Here is a 23,025-nt window from a genome sequence, read left to right as displayed (position 1 = left end):
TATATCACAAAGGAGCACAACATATTTATAAACCAACAGTGACGGGTTTCACTGGCTCTGAGTAATAATGCAATTAAGAGTGCTAATAATGCCCAAGGAGAGTCTTTTCCCTGAAACCATCTCGTCTTCAAGCTTCCTTAATGATTCTTTTGTATATTTGATTATTATTATCATTCCTGAGACAGAGTCTGACAGTTTATCGATACCACTGCATTTTCAAGAAACGTATCAAGAAATAGCACCCTGCTACCTCCAAACATATTTATTAAATACAGTGCTAAGCTGACACGACACCAAGAATACAAGCAGATGTTCATTTCTCACCAGGTCTATGCCATTCAAACCATTCATCCAGAGCCAGAGATGCACCAGTTTTACACGAGAATGTTTTAAAGAGACATTATGCACTTTTCCTCAGAATGAGCTAAAACCTCATTGCACGATTTTTTATTGTATGCAAATGAGCAGCATCTGATTAGGTCCTGAGGCAGCTTCACCTAGGTGTTCACAGGAATAGCAATGGGAGCTGGGGAAGAATATTTCATAACTGAAATATATTTTCCCTTGAGGGACACCACCATTTGATTTTGACATTTATTTGTCCTGTGCTGTAAAGGACAAAACTACAATTACACTTTTTTTTTTCTACTGTGTAGTGGGCACAGTGTCAGAAAAAATTAAATCAAAGGTAGTGTGCTCTTACAAAAAAATAACAAGCTTTATAACCAAATTTAAAGAACATATTCAGAATTAAGTCATACTATATTAGAACAGACTGTCTGATTGAAAATGCATATCATAAATGTATTTTACAAAATAGCAGTAAGCATAAAAAGTAATATATAATCCTGCCCTTGTTTTATTTTACTGTATTATTAATACTATTAGCTCTATTATTAATATTTTACTTTTATTAATATTTTTCATTGACAGCTTACAAACAACGTGCACCAAAAATAATTCAGTTTCTTGAGCTCATTTGAATTATATCTGTTATAATCTTTTCCATATTTGGAGAAAATTGATGTAAATGAATTGAATATAAAATTAAATGAATGGTACAGATTATGACTATTGCATCTTGCATTTCAACCACATACAAATCTATCTTAGTATGTACATTATCATGCAACAAATAGTTTTTATTCTTGAATTCCACTGGCACAATCCACACATAATTTAAAGGAATTTAATCACTTTTTACACAAAACATGCTCAGAAATTGCCAGTACTGTAAACAATTTATAAGTTACTATCATATCCTTTATTTCAAGGGTTCCCAAATCTAGTGCACGTAATTTTCATAAATGGACCTGATGTTTCCAAAAACATTACAGAATAAAAGTGTTGGAGAGTTAGTCATAACTTGACATTTCATCCTCAAATTAGTAATATGTACTTATTTACAAATCTCATCCAAATCTTAGTCCAAACTAGAAGGGGAAAACATATTGTCATGTTCTTTCCTCCCATTGAATTAAAATGCAGTTGAACATGAACAGTTCCTAGGGTTAACAAGTCTCTAGTACATAAAAATAACAGATAGTGTCTTATAGTCTTATTGAACAGCAATATTTGGAATACATAACAAAAAAAACTGGGAAAAAATGAGGTACCAAATGATTAAAATGTGAAAGGTAGCACAGCAAGAAAAGTTTCACCAAATTTTAAGGAAATTTAAACCTGTATTTGGAGTAGAGCTAGGCTGAATTATGATACCGTGGTGTCCGCAGAAAGTAGACACGGTCGCTTTGATTTGAATACGCATTGAACCTGACATTAAAATAGGATGAGATAAAACCAAATACATGAAAAATGGGAAGCATTTTTAAATTTCATTTGTTGTTGAATCTTACATCCACTGCCAATTTTACAGTGGTGGTGGATCAGTAGTTGGGAGTGATGACCTAACTACTAGAACATTTGCTTCCTTCCTGCAATGGGTTTAATTCAATGAAGGACTTCAGGACATCATTTTAAACACATTAATAGCCCCACTAAAGAAATAATATTATTTGTATGCTTGAATTACACACTTTCATTGTAAGCACATAGGTCAAACAGGTCACCAAAAAGAAAATGACGTATTAGTATGCAAGAATCTACCTAAGATCTGGAATATGTGTTCTATGAATTGCATGTACAAGAGACATTACACTCAAGTCTTTCAAAATGGATGCTCCTTATTTCTAGAAAGCATACAGTAGCAATAACACTCACAGAAGCTCTCCATGCCTGCCTCTTTAGTCCAAAAAAGAGACCACCTCTCGAGAAGTGGAAGCCTGGGTGATCTTCATATCCACTTATTGCTTTGCCTCTGACACTGACTCTACTGACATTGTTAAGAGGAATGCTAACATGATGTATGGAAATGTGGTTTTCTGCAAAAGTTTAATCAGTGAATTCCCTTGTGATTGTGTTAGACAGTTCTTGAATTGGTTTGGTAGTAAATAACCAATTTTTAAAAGGGCTTCAGACAACTTTTTTGATGAACATTAGCCTTAATTTTGTTCTCAGCACTGCAATAGTGTGGAAAGTTTGCTTACCAGGGATAGCCCTTAGTATGGCATTACTCATTATGTGATAGCTTGAAGTACAATTGTCTTCCATTCTGGAACTGGGGAGGGGGAGCGTTGTTTGTTGTATACATTTATTTCTTTAAAATTTTGATACTGAAAGAAAGTAGAGTATTATTATAACCTATAATTTTTTCCCATAACTGTTCATGTTTTCCACTGAAGGTTTCAGAATTTCACCATGTCTTTTCAAAAACTGAAAGCTACATATTTTTATTATTTTATATAGCAAATTTTAAAAAAACCCACATATTTGCTCTCTAAAATGCACTGCTTTATAATAATATATTGTAACATTTAGGGTTTTAATACCAGTGCTTTAGCGTAATAAAACTTTTAGTGATTCCCTGGTATGTCTTGTTCAGACTTAAGTTCCTCATTTACATATCTGATGTCCCCCAAGAGACAGACAAGCTTCAAGTTAATTATCCATGTAGCTGTAAGAACTCCTGTTTCTTTGGTAAGAACTCTCTAAAAGAAAACTAACAGTTATTAAATATTACTTTGAGTTTCAAAAAGTAATCGAATTGCATTTAAAGAGGCACTAAAGAGATACTTAAACTTAATATTCTTTGCAGACTAAATAATATATAAACCATGTACAACTCTTACACAATACACAAATAAAACAATCATTAAAAACTAACAAGAAGCCCAGCCTTCAGTAATTTCAAGCACTACAAATACTAAGCAAAAAGGCTCTTGAACAGACCCTGCACTACTCCCTAACATGTAGTCATTTTACATGAAGGTAAAATTACACCTGTTGAAAGCAGTGACACATTCCCAACTGCTTCTAGTGGAGAAGGATTACATTACTAATAGCTCATAAAAATGTGGAGAGAATCATGCTCTTTACAGAAAATAACAAGTGGCAGAATACATACTTCTGAAATGAAATGCAACTGTTGTAAAGACACCAACATGTCTCTTGTATCTCACCAAACTATAATTACAGGGAGGAGCAACAGAGAAATACTGTATAGCGTATGTTGTCACTTGTGACCAAAAGCATCTTGAAAAAACAATTAGATGTGTCACGGAAAAGAGGAACAGAATAACCAGCAAGCATAAAATGGACTTTAATTCTAACTGCTCAACACAGCTTCCACTCACGTAGCATCCAAACACCTTCAGTAGCGTGTTAGACGATGTACTTTATATATGTCATCTGTGGCTCATTCTCTGTCATCCTCAGCTGCAGCTGGCAACTTACAAGTACAGATATCAGGTGAAATAATTAATCTGAGTATTTTACAATAAATGAACATGTGCATCTATTTCCCAGAGTCTCATGATGACTTTCATGAGAGGCAAATTCACTGACTGTCTCAAAATTATTACATGCATCCTATAATTAAGTTACAATGACTGAATAGAATGTGGATGCTCTTCTCTAGACAGAAGACAACAATCTCATTCCACAAAGACCTTGGAGGTCATTCAAAAAACAATTAGATGTCCTGCTATCTATACTAAAAGGAAAGAAGGTCGAGGGCAAAGTAGCCTTTCTTCGGTTTCCTGTAGCTTCAGTGCTCACGCATTCAAATGAAGCCAAACAATATTAAGGCACAGAGCACGCAAAATGGACACATATGCCTTGTAAAAAGTTGGTCGTATTTCTATTTGGCAAAACAGGGTGGGAAGATCCATGTCTGTCATTTTATATAAAGGCATTTGTTAACAAATATATGTTATTTTAGTTTCTCAGCATCACTGTGTACAAAGTGAAAAGCACTAAATAAAACCATTGTCATTATTCTGCTATGTCAAAACAGAGGAGAATCCATACTGTATGTCAGCTGTGTACACACTCAGCTCTGTGATAAAAAGAACAGAAAGAGGTAAGACCTAACCTTTACATGCCAACAATAGTTTTTATAGTATGTAGCAAGCATATCTGGTATTTTCTGGCACTTTATATTTGATCAGATGTTTGATTTATTGTGATAAAGACGGTTAAAACTCAGTAATGCTCACAGACCTTGGGAATGAAAATCTTGCAATCCTTAGGCAGGCAGTGCTACCACTGACTTCAAAGAAGACAACAGAATACTTCAAATAGGCAATGTCTCTTGTCACTCTGAGATGACCTCTTCTGGCTGAAATATGGAATGATGTTGACAGAAAACTGCAAAGGGAGTCATGTCCAGGCCTCCTCAGTCAAAAGGAGGGACACCGAGATGTAAACCTTTAAGGGTGCTTGCAGGACTGTATGGAACTGGTTCCTTCAGACACCTCATCTAAACTGAGGTAATTTTAGCCTGTGAAGCTTTCTTTCTATCACTTAATTCTATAGTATTGAAGTATGATGCAAAAAGTTACAGAAAGCACCTTCTAAGATATAGACGGTTTGCAAGTCATTACCTTATAATATTTCACCCTTTCTTTCCTTCCTTTCTAGTTTCTCTTACCTTGGCCTTCCTATTTGCAGCAGAACCAAAAAACAATTATGGGATGAGTGGGGCAAGTATCAGCAATGCAGTAGGCTTTGCAGTTTAATCTGAACAGTTGCCTATGTAAAGTTCAAAGAAAAATGCAGACCACTAGAAGATTTGTCACCAGAATATTTGCCACTAGAAGACTTGTCTCAGAAATAATAGCTTGTTTAAAGTACAGCTTTAGACCAGAGGTACAAAAAAAGCTAAGAGGAAGGCAGAGTCCAGGACTATCAAAGTGAGATACTTTGAAAAAGCCATTAACTCGAACAACACAAAGTAAATTAATAAAGACAACGTGCTTCAAGGGTGTCTTTTCTTTTCCAAATTTAATAATTTGTTGTCTCTTCACATTTAAGTCCACCTATGTGGTTAAGAAGAAGAGCAAAACTTAGCAGGACCTCAGCACTGAATTAAGTAGAGAAATAGAGAGAAATTCAACAATATAATTATGTTAACAGATACTTTAAAACAACAATAGAAGAGGAAATGCAATCACTCTCCCTGAAAAGAAGATATGAAATTAAGAGCCAGATTTCATCTGGGAGCCAGAAGAGGAACAAGAGTGATTACTGCCAGCACTCCTATTATCTAGAATACAGATTCAGGTAACTAGCAAGAGATAGACTACTTTAAACAGTAGATCTGAAACAATCTGTCTTTCAAAGACGATGGAACTCTGCTTACTTGCTATGAAGATTGAAGCTGGATTTTCCCTAACCAGAACAGTGTGTAATTGCCTTTGGATTCTTGCCATTATTTTCAGCCCATGCAGTATTTATCTCACATGAAGAAACTGAAGCTAAACAGAGCTCTCTATGCTCTTGATTGTATTTATGACAGTCTTGATCCTGAAATGAGTTCAGATAGACAGAGCACATTCTTGGATCTGCAACTTTCTGGTATGAAAGCTCCAGATTCATAAGCACTACATTCCCTATCTGTTTCCTTGCATCATATTCCATCATATCATGCAAAGCAAACAACTAGCAAAAGACTAGCATCTGAATTCATACTGCTGCAATACATTTTTTGTTTGCCACCTACTGAGTTTGCCTTGTATAGAGTACACAATTTCACTGTTTCATGCTTAAGGAGAACTGGAACATCTCATACTGTATTGTATTTAAATTTACACAAATGTTGATGGCACAAAATTTCACACATCTCATTACAGTATGCAAGATTATTTGGGCACCATACTCAGAAGGCAAAGAATATATACTGTCTCCTCCCTGTGGCACAGAGTGAGGCAATCAATCAAAAAGGTGCTCGGAGTCAGACAAAATGGCCGTATGGTGCTTCAGTGTTCAAATTATGTGTGTTCTTTAAAAAAATTGAATGCTGGATAATGATTTGCCACACTGCTATACTACAGGTAAGTTCAAAAGCAGTCATTGTCAGTATGCTGATTGATGTAAAGCTTTCAGTCTCTGGGGGGAAGAGTATAGCACTTCCTACTGCTTGATCCATAAAGCAGCATTTACTGCAGCCCACCTTCCCGGTCTGTGCTGCATAATACATTGCCAGATTATGGGAGTTAGGGAATTAAAAGGAAAAGAAAAGAATGGATGAAAAAGCCCTGACCCCCTCCTCCACAGGTGAAATATTTGAGTCCCTGCCTCAGGGTATTGGAAGTAGACACTAATTGCCATCCAGATACCCACTACTCACTTTCACCTAAATATTTCCCACTTCTGGCTGATCAACCAACCTAAAATTTAATTGAAAAAGTTTTCATTTAATGTTTGCATCCTGTGATGACTAGCTGGGACTGGAAGCACTCTCTATAAGAGCTACATAAAAAGGGAGAATAGCACTGTGTGAAGGAGCCCAAGTAAAAGGCAAGAAATGGGAAGGGGAAAAAAAAAACACTCTTAAGGATACACATTTCAAGTTTCTTTTACTGAGACCCAAGAACTTGCACTTGAAGTGATACTTCATGTGCCAGTTGTTTGATTCTGTATTTGCTACTTAGTGATCAGTATCTGGATTTTTGTAGGCATTTTCTCATGGCTGTTGAACAGAAACCTGCAACACTATCCACAGACAGGAAGGGGAAAGTATTATCGATCTATGTCTGCTTTGATGTGCTGCTTTCTAGGAGTGAAAACCAATCTGTTACAATCAGATGCTGCGCAGCCTGAATTATATTGAGATTCCCATCAATATATAGAATATGTGGGAGCAAATAAACAGTAGCCACAAAAGAAAGACTTGACCAGATTATTAACCAACTCTGGGTGTTGAAAAAGGAAATTCATGTGGGATCCAGACAGGTCTCATTCTTAAAGACCTTTTGGGGACAAAAATACAAGAAAGGAAGTGTTTGATATTGGAGACCACGCAGAGAAGGCAAAGCAGAGGATTTGTGCTTTATGAAGCATTAAAGTGACTTCTGCAATGATACTCTATTTGGAACAGAAATGCCCCATTTAAAAAAAAAAAAAAAAAAAAGGGAAAGAAAACAGCTGAGATTCAGAACTTCCAAACCTTGTTGGCAGCTTTACAGATATTTTCTATGTTAGAGCTGTACCTAAAAGGGGGAAATGGAGTACAGAACACCAAAACCCAAAATCCTCACTCAAAAGTGTTTACAAGCTGAGACAAGGAACATGAGCACAAGCAGTCATCAAAAAGCAAGATTTGAAAGGCAATGATTAGAGACAAGGGGAACAAGATCTGAAAGGCAAAAGAGTAAATGGATTGATAGTGTTGAGCAGATAACATTCTCCCTACCTCCTCAGAGTTTGCCACCATCTGCCTATCAGCCTCCAGGCAGGGCAGGCAGGCAAAGGGGAATATTGGTTACAAACAGGGATGGATGCCAAAATTAGATTGGCCAAAGGCAGGAAAAAATGACAGAATTGGATTTGTTCAGAAACAAAGTCCTTGCAATGATTAAAAATTTAACAACAAAATTGAAACACAGATGTGTGTTTTACAGATTAAGATATATTTGGGTCTGATTATGCAATGTTTTGCATCTTATTTTCTTCCTTAAACTTATAAATCATCTGCAAGACGAAACAGTACCTATTTCTGCAGAGATGTAAATACACAACGTTCAAGTGTTAGACTTGTACAGAATCAACTTCCAGCTGTGTCTCCACATAGAGGTTTCTCATAGGTATGTCACTCTACATACAGAGATGGTAGTGTTTTGTCAAGCCAAAAGTATTCCATAAAAGTGGTCAAATGTGGCATGAAGGCTGAATTCATCAGTAGAACAGCTAAAATGGCCAAATATATGTTAGTGACAATGGCTGAATAGAAGCAGAATTACATAGGCCTAAGGGAAATGTGAAAATATTGGAGGATGGAGTCAAAGGGAGCTTAGAGAATATTACAGCATGGCAAGTACACGTATTAAAATGACAAAATAATATAAGGAAGATCCTTTCATTTTGCTTAATTCATCTGACTCACCTTTTCAGAGTGCAAAGGTAGAAAACAGAGATAATTGAAACAAAACACTAAAGGCAACTTCAGTAGCTTAAATAATGGCAATGTGCTAGAATATCTGGGACATATACATAGGGCATAGATATGACACAGGACCCACAGAAGACTCACAACCTTGGGAAGTCAAGCAGAGCATATATCAAATGGCACTTGACACGTACAGTGATGGCACATGAAATATTCTCAGAGTCAAAAAAAATATATTCTTTCCGAAAGTACCAGGTAAACACTTTCCTAAACACAACCACCAACACAAGATTTCTTTAATCTTTGTAACCCATTTATTTAACTCTATCAAAATACCTGTATGTGTAACTCTTAAAGAAAAAGGTCTCACAGAGAAGTGAGGGCCACTGGACTGATGCCTTTGGACACGGGTCATTTCTCTTGCAAATGTAAATGGTCGTGACCTAATGAGTTAGATGCAGAACCGCATACTGCATAATAAAGGCAGAGGACTCTGAAGCAGGGTCTTAACTTTAATTATTTGGAGAGGTTTATGAGATTCTTCTGTTCTCGGGGTTTCAATTTCTCTTTGGAAGAGTAAATAAAATTAACTCAATTTCCAGCTGTGGACAGATTGTGGGCAGATAGATAATTACCCTGCCATACCCGTGGGTAGCCAACTTCCCCCACTGTTCAGCAGCATTTGAATTGTTTGCCATATCTCTCACTGATTTTGACTTTGTTGAGAAGAATGGAGGTGACATTTATCTCTTAACACAAACATATATTAGTAAACCAATTTTAGAGATGCACGTTAAGTGAGGGACCATGAAGCACACATATGGGCAGACATATTATAGCAATTTTAGAAACAACAAAGACCAGAAGGGAATCGTTACATTTAGAGAGAATGTGATTGAAAGTTAAAGGATAAATTCAGGTATGTGTCACTATTCTCTCAATGCTAAAAGAAAGCAGGAAAATAATGACCTGTAATTCCAACAGGGAGCAAAGAATCAGACCTTCTACAGACAATAGGGGTGTTTCACCCCATACTCCTCTTTTGATTTCCACATGAAGCCATACGCTGAATAAATTCCTGGCACAGTTCAGTCAAATTTCCTATTGCTATAGCCAGTTATTAAACATCCAGGTTTGACAAGAGAAGGGATAAATGAGTATTACATGAAAAGCAAGTATTTTGGTAGTTTGGTAGTTTCTTGACACAGCTGCTATGTAACCAATAAGAGCTGGATTCATCCAGATGGCAATGACTTAAGGGTAAGGCTACACCAAATACTTTAAGTGCTACAAAAAGCAGGCACATGACCCCAGTCAGAAGATCCAGAATGTGTTACCCTGGCACTAACATGCTTTACAATCAACAGAGTGAAGTTACTTTGAAGAGAGATCAAAAAAGCCAAAGGTTGTCTAGAGCTGGCCAGGAACAGGTCTGTGTCTGAGCTTCAGCCTCTTGCAAAAGCTCAGCCCAGAGCTGTCTCCTAAGGCCTGATGCTTAACGAAGCATGGGCTTTTTGCGAAATATCCTAGTGACCAGAGCACTCAGAGAAGAGATACCTGTGTTCCAGCTTCTCCTCAGCTTAAGATTTGACCCCCAAAATGCATACCCAAGAAGAATGCCCTACCATCAAACTAGATCTAACTGCAACAGTAAAAGAGGCTAGTGAGAACATGCTCGCTAACCTTTCTTTCCAGGCTGGGCCACTGTGCAGTCAAAAGGGCAAAAATCTTGAAGTCAAAACACAATACAGAATTGAGAGTCTAACTTTGAGGTCTGTGGATAGATGGAGATAGGTGGAGTCCACTCCCTAGCCATTTGTAGCATTTTAAAAATATTATTTATGGAACATGCAGTGGGTAAAGATAGAAACATCTTGGAAGCTTCCTTTTGCTCAATTAATTACCATTCATGCAGCTTTCAATATTCTGCAAGATGGAAGATGACAGAAAGAAACATATATGACTAGAAAACTAGCCAGCTGACATTTTTTTCATATTTTGAGTCATAAGTGATGACAGAAATCAACACCTGACATATTAATGCCCAGAGTTTTGGACAAATTCTTCTGAAAAATTAATTTGATTGCATTATAAATTCATAGTGTTCTGTAACTAAAAGTTTTTAAACTGTAAAAAATTATATAAAATTACTGTATGCTATCAGTACATTATTTTGTTATTATTTTCAATTGATAAATAATGGGAAGGCAACAAAAAATGCCTTCACTCTCAACTCTAGACAAGAATGTGGAGGTAGTCGAGAAGAATGAACAGGCTAGGAAATACTGCGATGTTTGAGAGCTGGTTTTGACAGAAAGATTTCCAGCATGAATAGTGGCATGGTAAGTAAAATGTGGAAGATTTGCACAGATTCATACTCAGTACAGCAGTAATAATCCTTGACACGTATTATTTTTGAGCCACTGCTGCCCCTACGCAATGCGTTAAGACAACGAACTTCCAAACGCTATCAGAAGATGTCACAAACATTATTGCTCCACTCCATAACACACAGTAGTTAGTCAGGGCAGGCCTTGGGAGACTTTAAACGAGTGGTGGAGCACAGCACCAAGGCAAAAGAAGCCCTCAGAGGTTTAAGATCTCCCACTTCTGTCAGTGTAACTTGGTCTGACTCAGAGCCAGCGAATGCTGCAGCTTCTGCCTTCTCACACTATCTGTAAATACTCCGTTTACATGGGCAATAAGGATAATAGAATTTCCACAGCTCTTTCACCTTTCATACCTGTTCCAGATTCTTTAAGGGTCTCTGAGGGACTGGTTTTAAGCATGCTATTTAATGGTCCATAGAAAACACAAATCCACTAATCTGATTTTTAAAATACCCACTCACTTTGGTACATAAAGTTATTTGAGAAGTATTATTTTCCTGAAGATATGATACTATTGCAAATGATCACAGGGAATTTGAAAACACAAATTCAAAATGTCTGTTGTATACAAGCCCTGCATAGATGGAGCCAGATATTGGTCCCTGCTCTCTATTTAAAGTTGCCATTAACACAAACAAAAGTTAAATATTTTCAAATTACTCCATATCCCTTTTATCCTTGGAGGGTCAGAGTCCACAAGCACCTGATTAAGTTCCAGAGGGATTCCGTCACCGCCTGCACACAACTATAGCATCAACTACAGGCACTGCAATATACTGAAAAGTCAAAGATGTCAAGAGGTGAGATTTAAGCCTACAGTGAATCTGAATTTGCAGACTGAGTTCATCTCTAACATGTGCTTAGTTTCAAATAGATATTTTTTGTTAAAATGGTTCCACAGTACATATACACTGAAAATATTTAGGATGTATTGGTTTTGCTTTAGCTGCCTTCTGAAGACTCTGATAGTGTGCTTCAACAGAGAGAAGCTTGCACGCCATCAGTCACCATTTTGATTATAGCTGCAAGATGCGGAGTGCCATAACTGCAGGCTAGGAAATGCTGGACTAAGTCCTGAATATTTTACCACTGGGCATAAATGGGCACTTGTTACACAATATTATTTATCTCTAGCACACTGTTTCCTGTATTTATAGTAAGAAAAACTATAAACATGGTGGAAAACAAAATTACATACAAATTTCACTTTACATGGACTTTGCTGTTTGCATACACAAAGATGCCCTAACAAATCAAATCTTTTATGCTTCATTAAACCTAAACAACAGCAACAACAAATCTTCAAACAATTGTTCTTCTGTTGGCTAAATTCTGCAATAATCAAAGGCCCAATAGGTTTATTAATTGCTGTTTCACCTGAAAAGATAAAAGATAATCACCAAATACCTTGCTCTTCTGTCAGTCTCAACATAACTCAAAGGAACAATAAGCTAGTAATATATATATTCAGAAAAACCCTACCCTCACAGGTCAAGACACTCCAAGCCAACTATTCTGATGTGCTGCCTTTAATGATAGTTGGAGGTCAGGGCCAAATGGTGGACTTAAGTGCAAGTATCTATAGTTTAGGGCAATGCTGTTCTTTGCTTCTCAGAGTGTGATTTAGCCAGAAAGGGTTTTATTCAAAACAAATCTGGTAAAAGGGAGAATGACAGGAGTGAGATGTGGTTCCTCCTCCTTCCACAAAGGATGATTCCTCTCTGGCAGAATCCTTCTCTTCTTCTCCCTCCCTCGGTTTGACAATTGTAGAGTGCCAAGACGTGGAAATCATCCTTCCACGGTGACATCTGTCTCCCCAAAGAGCTCCGGAGGCAGTTATTGTGATAGCTTTGGAGTCTGTCATATGATTAGGTGAATATCGAACAGTCTGGGACTTCATTCTCTTAATGCTAGTTCCTGTGACTCACATTTGATTGGCTGGAATTAATGCAATGTATCTTTTGGGGGGGGGTTTTGGGTTTTGGGTTTTTTTTTTTGTGCTAAGAAAGGGAGGAAAAAGGCTTAAATAAATTTATGCATAGGGCTTGCAATTTAGGAATGCCTTCTCTTTCATTTATTGTATAGTATATCCATAATTATCAGTCAGCATTGTCCATTTATACTTCTACTGGAAATATTGAGTTTTCATTGTGAAAAGGCTGATGCTTATGAACATGTAAGAGAGCTTTATGTGCCACTTCTTTGCAAACAGGGACTTTAGAACACTCTTATTAATGAACCATAAAGGAAAAAGATTTTTTAAAATAACAACTCTCCTAAGAAATTACATTTAAAAGGAGTACTGATTAATATCAGAAACAAGTCAAAGGAGTTAAAGAAGTTTTAAGTATTATCCTTTTCAGCATGGCTATCAATAGGAAGCTGACAATAGTATTATTGCTATTTACATATTGGTAACATGCTGGTATGAATTTGCATAACGTATTGTGGTTCTATGCTCTAGGGAGTTGCATTGTAACATATTGGTGCTTAATGAACTCTGAAAAAATTGATTTTCCACAGAGTAAATTAAGGAATGCATTATAGCTGTTAAAGCAATCTTAAGGGAAATCTGAGGCTTCCACTGCAGCACCGTGCTTAGTAAGTAATAAATTACATGTTATACTTATTTGCCTTAATTCATGCTAATTTTGTCCAATTAATGTATCACAGTAATTCAGAAGCCTGTCACAGGAGAGCTAATTATTTATTGGATTTTTGTGTTCAGCTCCCTAGGAGTCTACTAGCAAACAAACTTGCGACTGTCTTTCTGTTAGGTCCACGATGACATTCTTATGTCTTACTGTGGAAAGAAAATGAATGTTATTATTTTCTGGTTTCAGTTATAAAAATGGATCGTTATTCATGTAAGTTAGTTTTTTGTTTACAATCTGGTGTCACGTCATGACAGACTGCCATAACGTTAAGATGAGATCCAATGTTTTTCCTCTTCCTGTAAATGCCTGAACATGACATAATTCCTATTAAAGACCATGGTGGTACTTTTCACAACCTGAAAGCTTCTGCTGTGTGTGTGTAAAGTTCAAGAGAAAAACCCTTTCTCATTCTTTTTGCTGAAACCTGTGTTTTTCAAAATCCATTGGCTTGAAAAATCAAGCACAACATGCCCATAGCAATTGATACTCTTTCACAAAAATAGATTTTTAACTGTGGCAGAATGTTAATTCACAGCAAAAAAAAAAATGAATTATTTATGAGATTAATTTGTGCAATTCATACCTATAAATAATATGGCAGTTGCTAAATAATTTGCACAGAGTGATAAGATGCAGACATCACAGTTAAACAATAAGAGAGTCACCAGCTGTGAAATACCACTATCTGCTAGCATTCTGTCATGCACAAGCATTTACAGAAAATTATTTGTTGGGGGTGGAAAGTATTAGATCTGATACTTGGCTTCTTCTCATGGGTAGCGGGAGAATACTTGTCAGTTGATTACTGTCTTCTACCATACGTGAAAAGAAGTGATATTTCTTTAAATGTATAATGCAAAGTGACGTTACCAGCAGGCTACACAAAATCATGTGATGTAACCTGCCATAATATGATGCACATGACCGACTGTGTCACAAATTTAAAGAGGGTTATTTTAGAAGAACTGGTGAGAAAATAAATACTACCCCTACTCCTTTTCAGTCAGTTGCCATTGATCTGTGTTTGCCTATAGTCAAATGAATACCTGGTAGTTCAGTAAACGTCTCTGAGCAATATACAATCTTACACTTACTGTAGCTATTGTTATCACTTAAAAAGCATCTGTCAAGTACTTCATAGTTTTCTACCATTGCTTTTCAATCTCTTCATTCCTAGCAAGCACACAAAAGCTCAACAAAGAATTAATTATCCAGCCCTTGTTTCTTGGGAAACAGTTGTTTAATTGTTTATGGCATTTAGAATTTGAAATTGTTTTCTTCATTTTCTTCCTTGACTTCTCCACTCCAGAAAATGCAAAGCCCACACTTAATGTTAAGCATGTTTTAAATCCCATCAAAATCAACAAAGATAATGACTGAGTTTTCCCCTTTAACTGGGAGCTGTATTGTGAGACTGCATTACCTGTATGTTCTGGACAGGGCAACTGAATATAAGCGTCCCTTCCACGGGTGGGAGTGTGTGTGGCCAACCATATGATGCTAACGTGATGGCTGTTTTATGAATGGTTCAGAAAAAGGGGTGACCTATGCAAAAGAGTAACAATCAACAAAGAAAACCTAAGAAACAGGAAGAAAAAGACCTTATGACAATGTCAGAAAATTCCTCCTGGCAACAAACACACCAGTTTTGAAAGCCCTCAAAATATTCATAACTTTTCCCATCTCTCAATCCTTTTTTCCTATGAGTAGTCTTCATCATTGCCTATATGGAGAAGTTTAAATAGCCTTTTCTGGTGAGCCAAAACCCACACAACCTGACACTGAAAATCCTCTAAAACACTAATCATATGGAACAGGTGACAGAGGGTTTGCATTGTAAAGATGTCACACTACAGATATACAGAATAGGGAAAAGCCTAAAAAGTTAAAACAAGATTTGGAATCCCTAGCTGTTTTAAAGTGCCTGTGTTTACTGTCTTGTTAAGTTAATATGTTTGCTTCTGCTAGACGTAGCAGAAATTTATAAGCTAACTTTTGTGTTACTTTAACCTAATATAGAAACCTTAAAAAAAACCCACAATACCAAAACAACCCTGGAGAGAGAAGCCTGGCGATAAGGCACTAGATATTCATTAGAGACTCCATTTGTAACAGAGCTTTGACTATGTTTGCTCCTTCCTTCTCCAGGCCACCCTCCTGTAAAGTCCAGCTGCACAAGGAAGGTAGAGAGGAAGGGTATTGTACTTTCCCTCTGCTTCCTTCTGGTTGTGCCATCTAATGCCTCACTTTAAAATCCTCTCCTTTCAATGGAGGCAGCTACTTTTCTGCTAGTTATTTCATTGGGTTCTTTTCTGGTCATTCAGAAAATGACAAAAGAAATCAAGTTTCAAACACCTTCTTGTACCACAGAAATGTACGGAAATCTTGAGTCACACAGCAGCAAGAGGCGAGACTGCTATGAACTTCAGCAACCCAAGAGTTCATCCTCCGTCTCTTGTTATACTAAACACTGGAAGATGTTAATTTCTGGATCTGTAACTTTCCCAACACCAATGTATTTTGTCATTCCCCCTGACACCTGACATGTTCTGATGTACCGTTTCTTTCCAATATAAAGACAACTCCTTTCTCCACATCTGGAATGTCTTTGTCTCACTTCCTTCCCCTCCCATGCCATCCTGCCACCTCCCTGGCAAAGATCCATCAGCAAAGGTTTCACATCTCCCTTTTCAGACTGACAAGATTTTAGTGGTCTTTCATCACCCAACAGCTGAAGAAAGGCTTATTACAAAAACGGATATATATATTTAAGATCATATTCACAATGCAGATTATCCGTGCAATCAGTGCCTATACATTGTTTCCTGCCATACAAAATCTGTCCTGTTATGCCAATAGGCCGCCTTTGTGAGACCATAAAAGATACCTAAAAAAAATAGGAAAAAAAAATAACAGTGGAGCAGGGTATAATTTTGGTGAAGATCCCCACTGCAAGAAGCATCTTCCTTCTTTTCTCAAAGGAAACAGAGAAAAGTTTTACAGATTATAGAGATTCCCAAACCAATCCTGGTCTTAGTGGTTTCAGAAAACAGTGCTGTTCAAAATAGCTGCATCCTTCTTAGCCACAGCTGGATGCAGAGCCAGCACAAATGTCTTTCTGGCAGTTCATATTATCATGGATGAAATCAGTGCAGGTATCATGAGAGAGAGAGAAAGATGTGGATGCACTCATAAAACCACAAGCTTATACAAATAGCATTAATTTACTCACTGAGTTCAGAAACAGATTACTTAAAGAAATGGAGGGCAATGGTAGTAAGACTTTTAAATTATAACTAAGCAGCACCTTGGCCTCAATTACAACACTAAATTAAAGCAGAAATCATATAAAGAAAAAGGTGACCCAACTCAGCATTAATTATAGAATGACAAAATCACGCAGGTTGGAAGGGAGCTCCAGAAGTCATATAGTTCAACCTTCTGCTCAAAGCAGGTCCGTTGGATCAGGCTGCCCTAGTGGTGAATGATTAGCTTACTGGGGCACAATGGAAATCAGAGATAGCTAGCCAAGGAAGGATGTTAGTAGTTTGCTGTAGAGTGAATTGCAGCAATAGGGAAGAAGAGGGAAAGGAAACTCAAAAGTGGCTGTAAAAATGAGCCAGGCTATGGCTACAAAGAGAAGTTGCAGGTGACTGTACACCCTGCATCTTGCTCCCATGTTGCCTTACAACATAGGTGACTGAATGACTTGTGCTAATGGACACCCACTGCAGATCTTTGCTTTCCCGCTTGCCAGTGTTCAATCAAGACTAAGAATACCCACAGCCCTGCTTCCTGGACTCACTCATGACCAGATTCCTCATCCTGAGCACCATGAGCTGCTCAGAAGTTCCTGTTGCATGTATATGACTCTTATAGTCCTGTTTCATGTCTCCCAAACACTATGAAAATGAATTATAACTATTGTTCTGTAATTCAAAAGGTGACTTTCCAATTTTACCCAGAAATTGAGAACAAGTTTATTTGTTTCTTTTGATATTGTCAAGCTGGTTACCAGAAATAGCAAGAGTTCTGCTTGCTTCACAGCATCTCATACTACCATGGATTTCCTTTTTTTCCATCTAGGTGTTCTGGTATACAACTAGATGCTTTTGCAAGAGAGGGGAGAGAACACAGCCGTTGCTTCTTTACTGCTTGCTGCTACGGCTGCAGTTGCTGACTTCCTACAAAACTCTGTTGCTCGCAAATGATGGTTGCGTATGTAAATACAGGACCTGCAGTAATCAACTTCAGAACTACAGTTCAATAAAATCACTTACGAACAGCCCCATTACAAGTGATGCCGCCTGATGTGCAATTGACCCCGTGGTCTATTGGAGGGTTGCACCTCTCCTGCCACTCATACAGAACTCCTTTTTTTCAGCATACTACTGCAGTTCACTGTTCTATTTTGTAAGTGTTTTATATTGTTCTGCTGGAATTAACAGAGGGACCACTTTCAGATCTTCAGGTGAAATGTATTGTAGAAATGCAAATAAACTACTAGCTTATTATTTGATGCAGAGGCTGCTGTATAGCTCTACCTAGCCATTACGTTCACTTTCCATGCCTATCAGTATGTACCCAGAGATTGATAGATGATGGTTTTATAATTCTTAAATACTTTTTTGATATCTTAAACCTATAGAGCCTTCAGACATTTTGTTCAGGAGATTTGGAATACTTTGCTACTTGAAATAAAAAAAGGTTCAATTGGCAGGGTTTTAAATCCAAACATTTAAGGCATTGATTTTACTTAGTTTTTCTAAAGTAACGCCTTTAGGAAATTGAGTGCTACATTGCTAATTTTAACTTTATTCATTTTAAAGTGCTCTAGGATACAAGCACAAAGGGCACTGTAAAAATTGCATTGTGCTGTATTAGGTTTGAATAGGATGAGTTATAGAACTGTTTGAGACTTTGAATTTGCAGAATTTAGTTATTACAATGCTTATGATACTAAAGGTTTCTTATGTATGCATTTTATGTTTGAGGTTTTTTTCTTAATAGTCATAATTCCTAAGAAATATCTACTATACACAGTCTGTCAAAAAAGCTTTATATTTTCTATTGCAATACAGCTGTACAAAAAGATTTTATAGAAGTTATTCACACCTACATAAATATAATTTAAAATGCAAATGTTCATTGCCTAAATTACAGTGGAAATTCATTTTTCATGCAATGAATCTTGAAAATATTTCCAGTGTTGATTAACCTGCAATGGGATTTTTCCTTTGCAATATCATAAATATGCTCACCTTGTATGAATCTGAGTACAGCATACAAAAATCTGTCTGAATATTACGTAGTGAGAGTGATTGTGTATTCAGAGTAACCAATGAAAAATGAAATAATTTGTACGTATTTTGAATTTTAGTACATTTTTTAGTATAAAAGATTCGTAGGTTTACGGTCTGCTACAGCACAATTAAATATACAATAAAAATACAACAAAGATTATACTCATTTTCCTTTGATGATTATAAAAATTTATTCAGGACTATATAACTGCTTTCAGTAGAAACTGGTCCATAATACTTTAACTTTTAAAACAATAATATAGTTTCATAGGTGTATTTTTCCCATCAATATTCCTAAAAAAAAAAATGTGGCATAGTGTGAAAATGTGAAAGATATTGCAAAGATTCTGATTTTACCTCTCTGTTTTCCAGGTATTTGTCTCAGTCTCATGTACAATCTAGCATTCATGGCAAGTGATAAATACCTAGCACAAGCAGGCATAGAATTACTTTAAAAGCAACAAGCAAAATTTGAAAAATACTATGAGTTGAGAGGAAAAATAATCAAAAGTATTCAAAAAGGTAAACATTGGCGTTGGAAGAATAAATGGAACATTCCTTAATTGCTTTTTCAAGACCAGTGGAAAATTTTCCTCACACACACTGTGGGATTTTTTTTCTTCCCCTGCCTCTCAACAAGGGATAATTTGTGAAGGGATAACTTAGTGTAGAAAAAACAGGGTGGGTGAACTTTAAGCAACATTTTAATAGATAGACCGCCAAACTTCAGCAGGTCATTGGGGAGACAGATCGATGGAATGTATGTTATCACTAACATCAAAAAGAATAGATCTATCACAGAAAAAAAACCAAACTATTTAAAAATTTAAAGCATTATCTATAGCATTTTTATTCAAAGGATTTTTGAACAATTGTGTTTGCTTGCACACTTCTTTGACGATAGAAAGTTCCCACAAACCCTACCCTCATGGTCAAAGTACTACATGGGCTTTTTAGATTCCATGTGTAACTAGATTTGTTATGTATTCGGTTCTGGTTAAAATATATATGCATTAGTGATCATAAGCTATCTTAGCTTTAAAGGAAGAGGGCAATAGTACAGTCACCCCAAAGGAGAAAAATGATAGCAAAGTCAGGCAATGAAACACATTTTTATTTTTATGTTCTTTTATACTAAAATACATGTTTATCACAATAAAACATGCACTACACAGCATTTATCTTATGTTATCTGCCCAAGCCATATCCAAAAGAAATTGAAACACATGGCTATCTTCTCATTGGTCTCTGTATTTCTTGGAGCATGTCTTTTGTATATTTCCAGTGTGTCCTTTGTTCTTATACTATAGAACCACCTTTTTCCTTCCTCACTGGTGTCACTCCTCACTGAGACCAAGGAAATTTTATCATCACCCGTTTGTTCAGTACCAAAGTATGGCAGACACTTTATTCATGAACAAAAAGTGTGGTGTTTGTGCTAAAGAGACCCATTGACTTAAATAGCACAGGGCCTCTAGAGACCTCCAGCCTGCAACGTGCTCCTGGCAAAACACAGCCTGATGTGCCAGGAAGAATGTAGACGAGAGCAGTCAGTAGCAGGGAGGCACCAAGAACCAGAAGCATCACCCAAAGTCGTGAGCGTGTATGTAACGTTCATACCCTGCTGTTCTTCTGAGGTGGTAAGACACGGAGACCAGACTTTCTGACAGAAATAATAACTGCAAATTTGTTACAATTCTGTGATAACCAGGAGGGGTAATTAAGATCTGTGATGTGTTCTACAGCTTTAACTGTAAAATAGTCTGATTAATTTAAATTAACTTACTCTAATAAACTACTTACTTTTCCAGTAGTGAAATCTGCAGTGTGTTAGAAAAGAAGAAAACTGTTTCACACTTCTTATAAGCTGTACAATGGCTGCTCTTTTTAGTTAGAAAATAGAAATATACTGGCAAGTGGGGAACGTTTCTCATCCCTGCGGAAAATAATTTTCACCAAAATATTCTGTTTTTTCCAAAGAAAAGCCAAAATTTTGTCTCGCAGAAAATAAACTTACTTAAACAATGCTTTGCTTTCTGCGTCAAAAGTGTTTTGAGTAGAGATATTCAGTTTTATTTATGAGTTGCTTTTCTTGAACAAAACATTTGTACAAAACAATAAATGTTTACAATAAAATCATTTATGTTGTCTGAATTTAGCATTTTTGATACGTTAATTATGCTTGAAGTTTCATGCATCATGGTTATTGAGGACTGGATTACAACACACAACATTTTTCCCCTTGGGATTGGGATACAAGGTAGAATGCTGTAACAAATTCATTAAAATATATTTGCAGTCAGAATTAGTCAGAAAATCTCTGCTATGGAAAATTTCAAATAGGAAGCAAATGTAAGAAATGGAAATATTTTTATTTGGAAATCCTGCCATACCGTCTGCCAAGAGTTGTGCTCCAAGTCTCCTTTGCCGGGGAGGGGTGTTGCATGATCAAGGTATTATACATACAATAGTAGCCTTTCTTAGCTAATCTGACTAAAGAAAATCGCCAGAAGATGTAACATAGCTGGGAAATCCAGCTGCCCATTTATTAGTACAGAGACAGAGAGGATGACCCTGCCACTCTTCTAATCTCTACACTAAAAGCATCAGAGTGTCAGCATTCCAGCTTTCTGGCACATGGTTCTTATGCTCTTTTTTAATACAAAACCCAGATCTCTTCCATGAATAAAGAAATGGTTTTAGGTCACAAATCCAGCTGGCCATTGAAAAAAAAACAAAAAACACACACACAAATAGTGAAATATAGCTTCTCACACTCCTCTGACCTAAGACCCTTGTCATAGTCAGTGAGAACAGCAGTCACCTCTGCGCCGCAGTTCCTCTAAAACAGGTCAGATAAATTGCACCCAAAAGCATCTATTTCTCTCCATGGACTCCCAAAAATATTGGGGTAACTCATTCAGATACAGACCTCCAATACTAGGTGAGATTAATCACAACTCTGGTCTTCAGTAACACACTGTTCTAGTGGAAGGAGAGAAAAGAAAGGAAAGAAGGCCTTGGGTTAGAAGGTTACTTTTTCTATCTCCTCTGAGCCCTTTTTGTCCACACCTTGATGCTGTTTCACAGAGTGATTGTTGAATCTCTTTCAGGAGACTCTCACACCATTTTCTGAAGAGCGATGAAACGGAAATTTTCGGTCCCATTTCTTTTCTGTACTTTCATGTAGCTCCCACAAAATTTCAGCAATCAAATCTTCACTTAAGTTTTGTAAAAGAAAACAACACAACAGCCTTGTTCTGAATAGGGCTTTTGGTTCAATTCCCATGTTCAGCTCAGTGAAGTAAATAATAAAATTATATATGTACCTTTTCTTATATTCCTGTAATTCTAATTAACCAAAATCGTATGTGATGTCAGCCTGCGGTCTGTATTCACGTCTCAAGTACACCACTTCAAATTTACATTGACTCCTTTGAAGTCAATGGATTCAGTCCAGTGTAAATGACAACAAAGTCTACACTGTGACCCTATAATTCTCCTAGTAGAAAGACTCCATCTGTAATCACACTTTATGGCACATTATTGTGTAGGCATACAAATTTGCTGCAGAAACCCACTTTTGAACTTTGCATTCTTTTCTTTAAACTGCTATCTTAGTGAAAGAATTTAGGGATCTTTTACCATATGTAAAAAAGAGATGAATGAATCAAACTTCATAAGCATAAGTCAGCAAGTATATTTTAAATTATTTCAACACCACTAATTAGCTGTTCTTACATCTATACAATTAAAATAATAGAAAGCAGCTGCAAAGATCTGGAGAGATCATTCAGTTCATCTTTTACCCCAAAGGATGTGTCAGCACTTAGGAGAGAAAATAAGATACACAATATAGCTTCCTTTTTGCCTACCACAACATTAAGGTATTCAGGAAGTCCCACTTTCAATGTTTTCAGGAGTCCAATCCAGGAGCCTACATATATAAAGGCAAATGAAATATTAGTTACCTAAACATGTGTATGTTCAAGTTCCGGTTGACAATTACCTGTATCTGCACATAAGGCCTGATCTAACAACCACTGAAATCGATGTGGATCACTTCAACGTTAACTTTCATGAACTTTGGAGTAAGCCCCTATCCAGGTCCCCATGCGGAATAATTAGAAACACAAATGTAAACTTACATTTCATACAAATTTGACTACATAAATCTCATTTATTTGAAAGTTTGATCCATAAATAAACACAGATTAGCATAAATGTTA

The 23,025-nt window shown here is 36.7% G+C and overlaps 1 long non-coding RNA gene across 1 annotated transcript; it reads left to right on the top strand.

Annotated features, from left to right (window-relative positions):
• The first annotated feature begins 11,556 nt into the window (after positions 1-11,556).
• Positions 11,557-22,429, top strand: LOC142051704 (uncharacterized). The gene is made up of 3 exons (XR_012658591.1): positions 11,557-11,636; positions 13,360-13,437; positions 17,580-22,429. It is a non-coding gene; the product is annotated as an uncharacterized LOC142051704 (long non-coding RNA).
• The last annotated feature ends 596 nt before the right edge of the window (positions 22,430-23,025 follow it).

Source organism: Phalacrocorax aristotelis, chromosome 1 (genome assembly GCF_949628215.1).
Source record: "Phalacrocorax aristotelis chromosome 1, bGulAri2.1, whole genome shotgun sequence".
Classification (NCBI taxonomy): Eukaryota; Metazoa; Chordata; class Aves; order Suliformes; family Phalacrocoracidae; genus Phalacrocorax; species Phalacrocorax aristotelis.
Note: the sequence above shows the minus strand (reverse complement) of the source record. Positions and strands in the feature narration are given on the sequence as shown.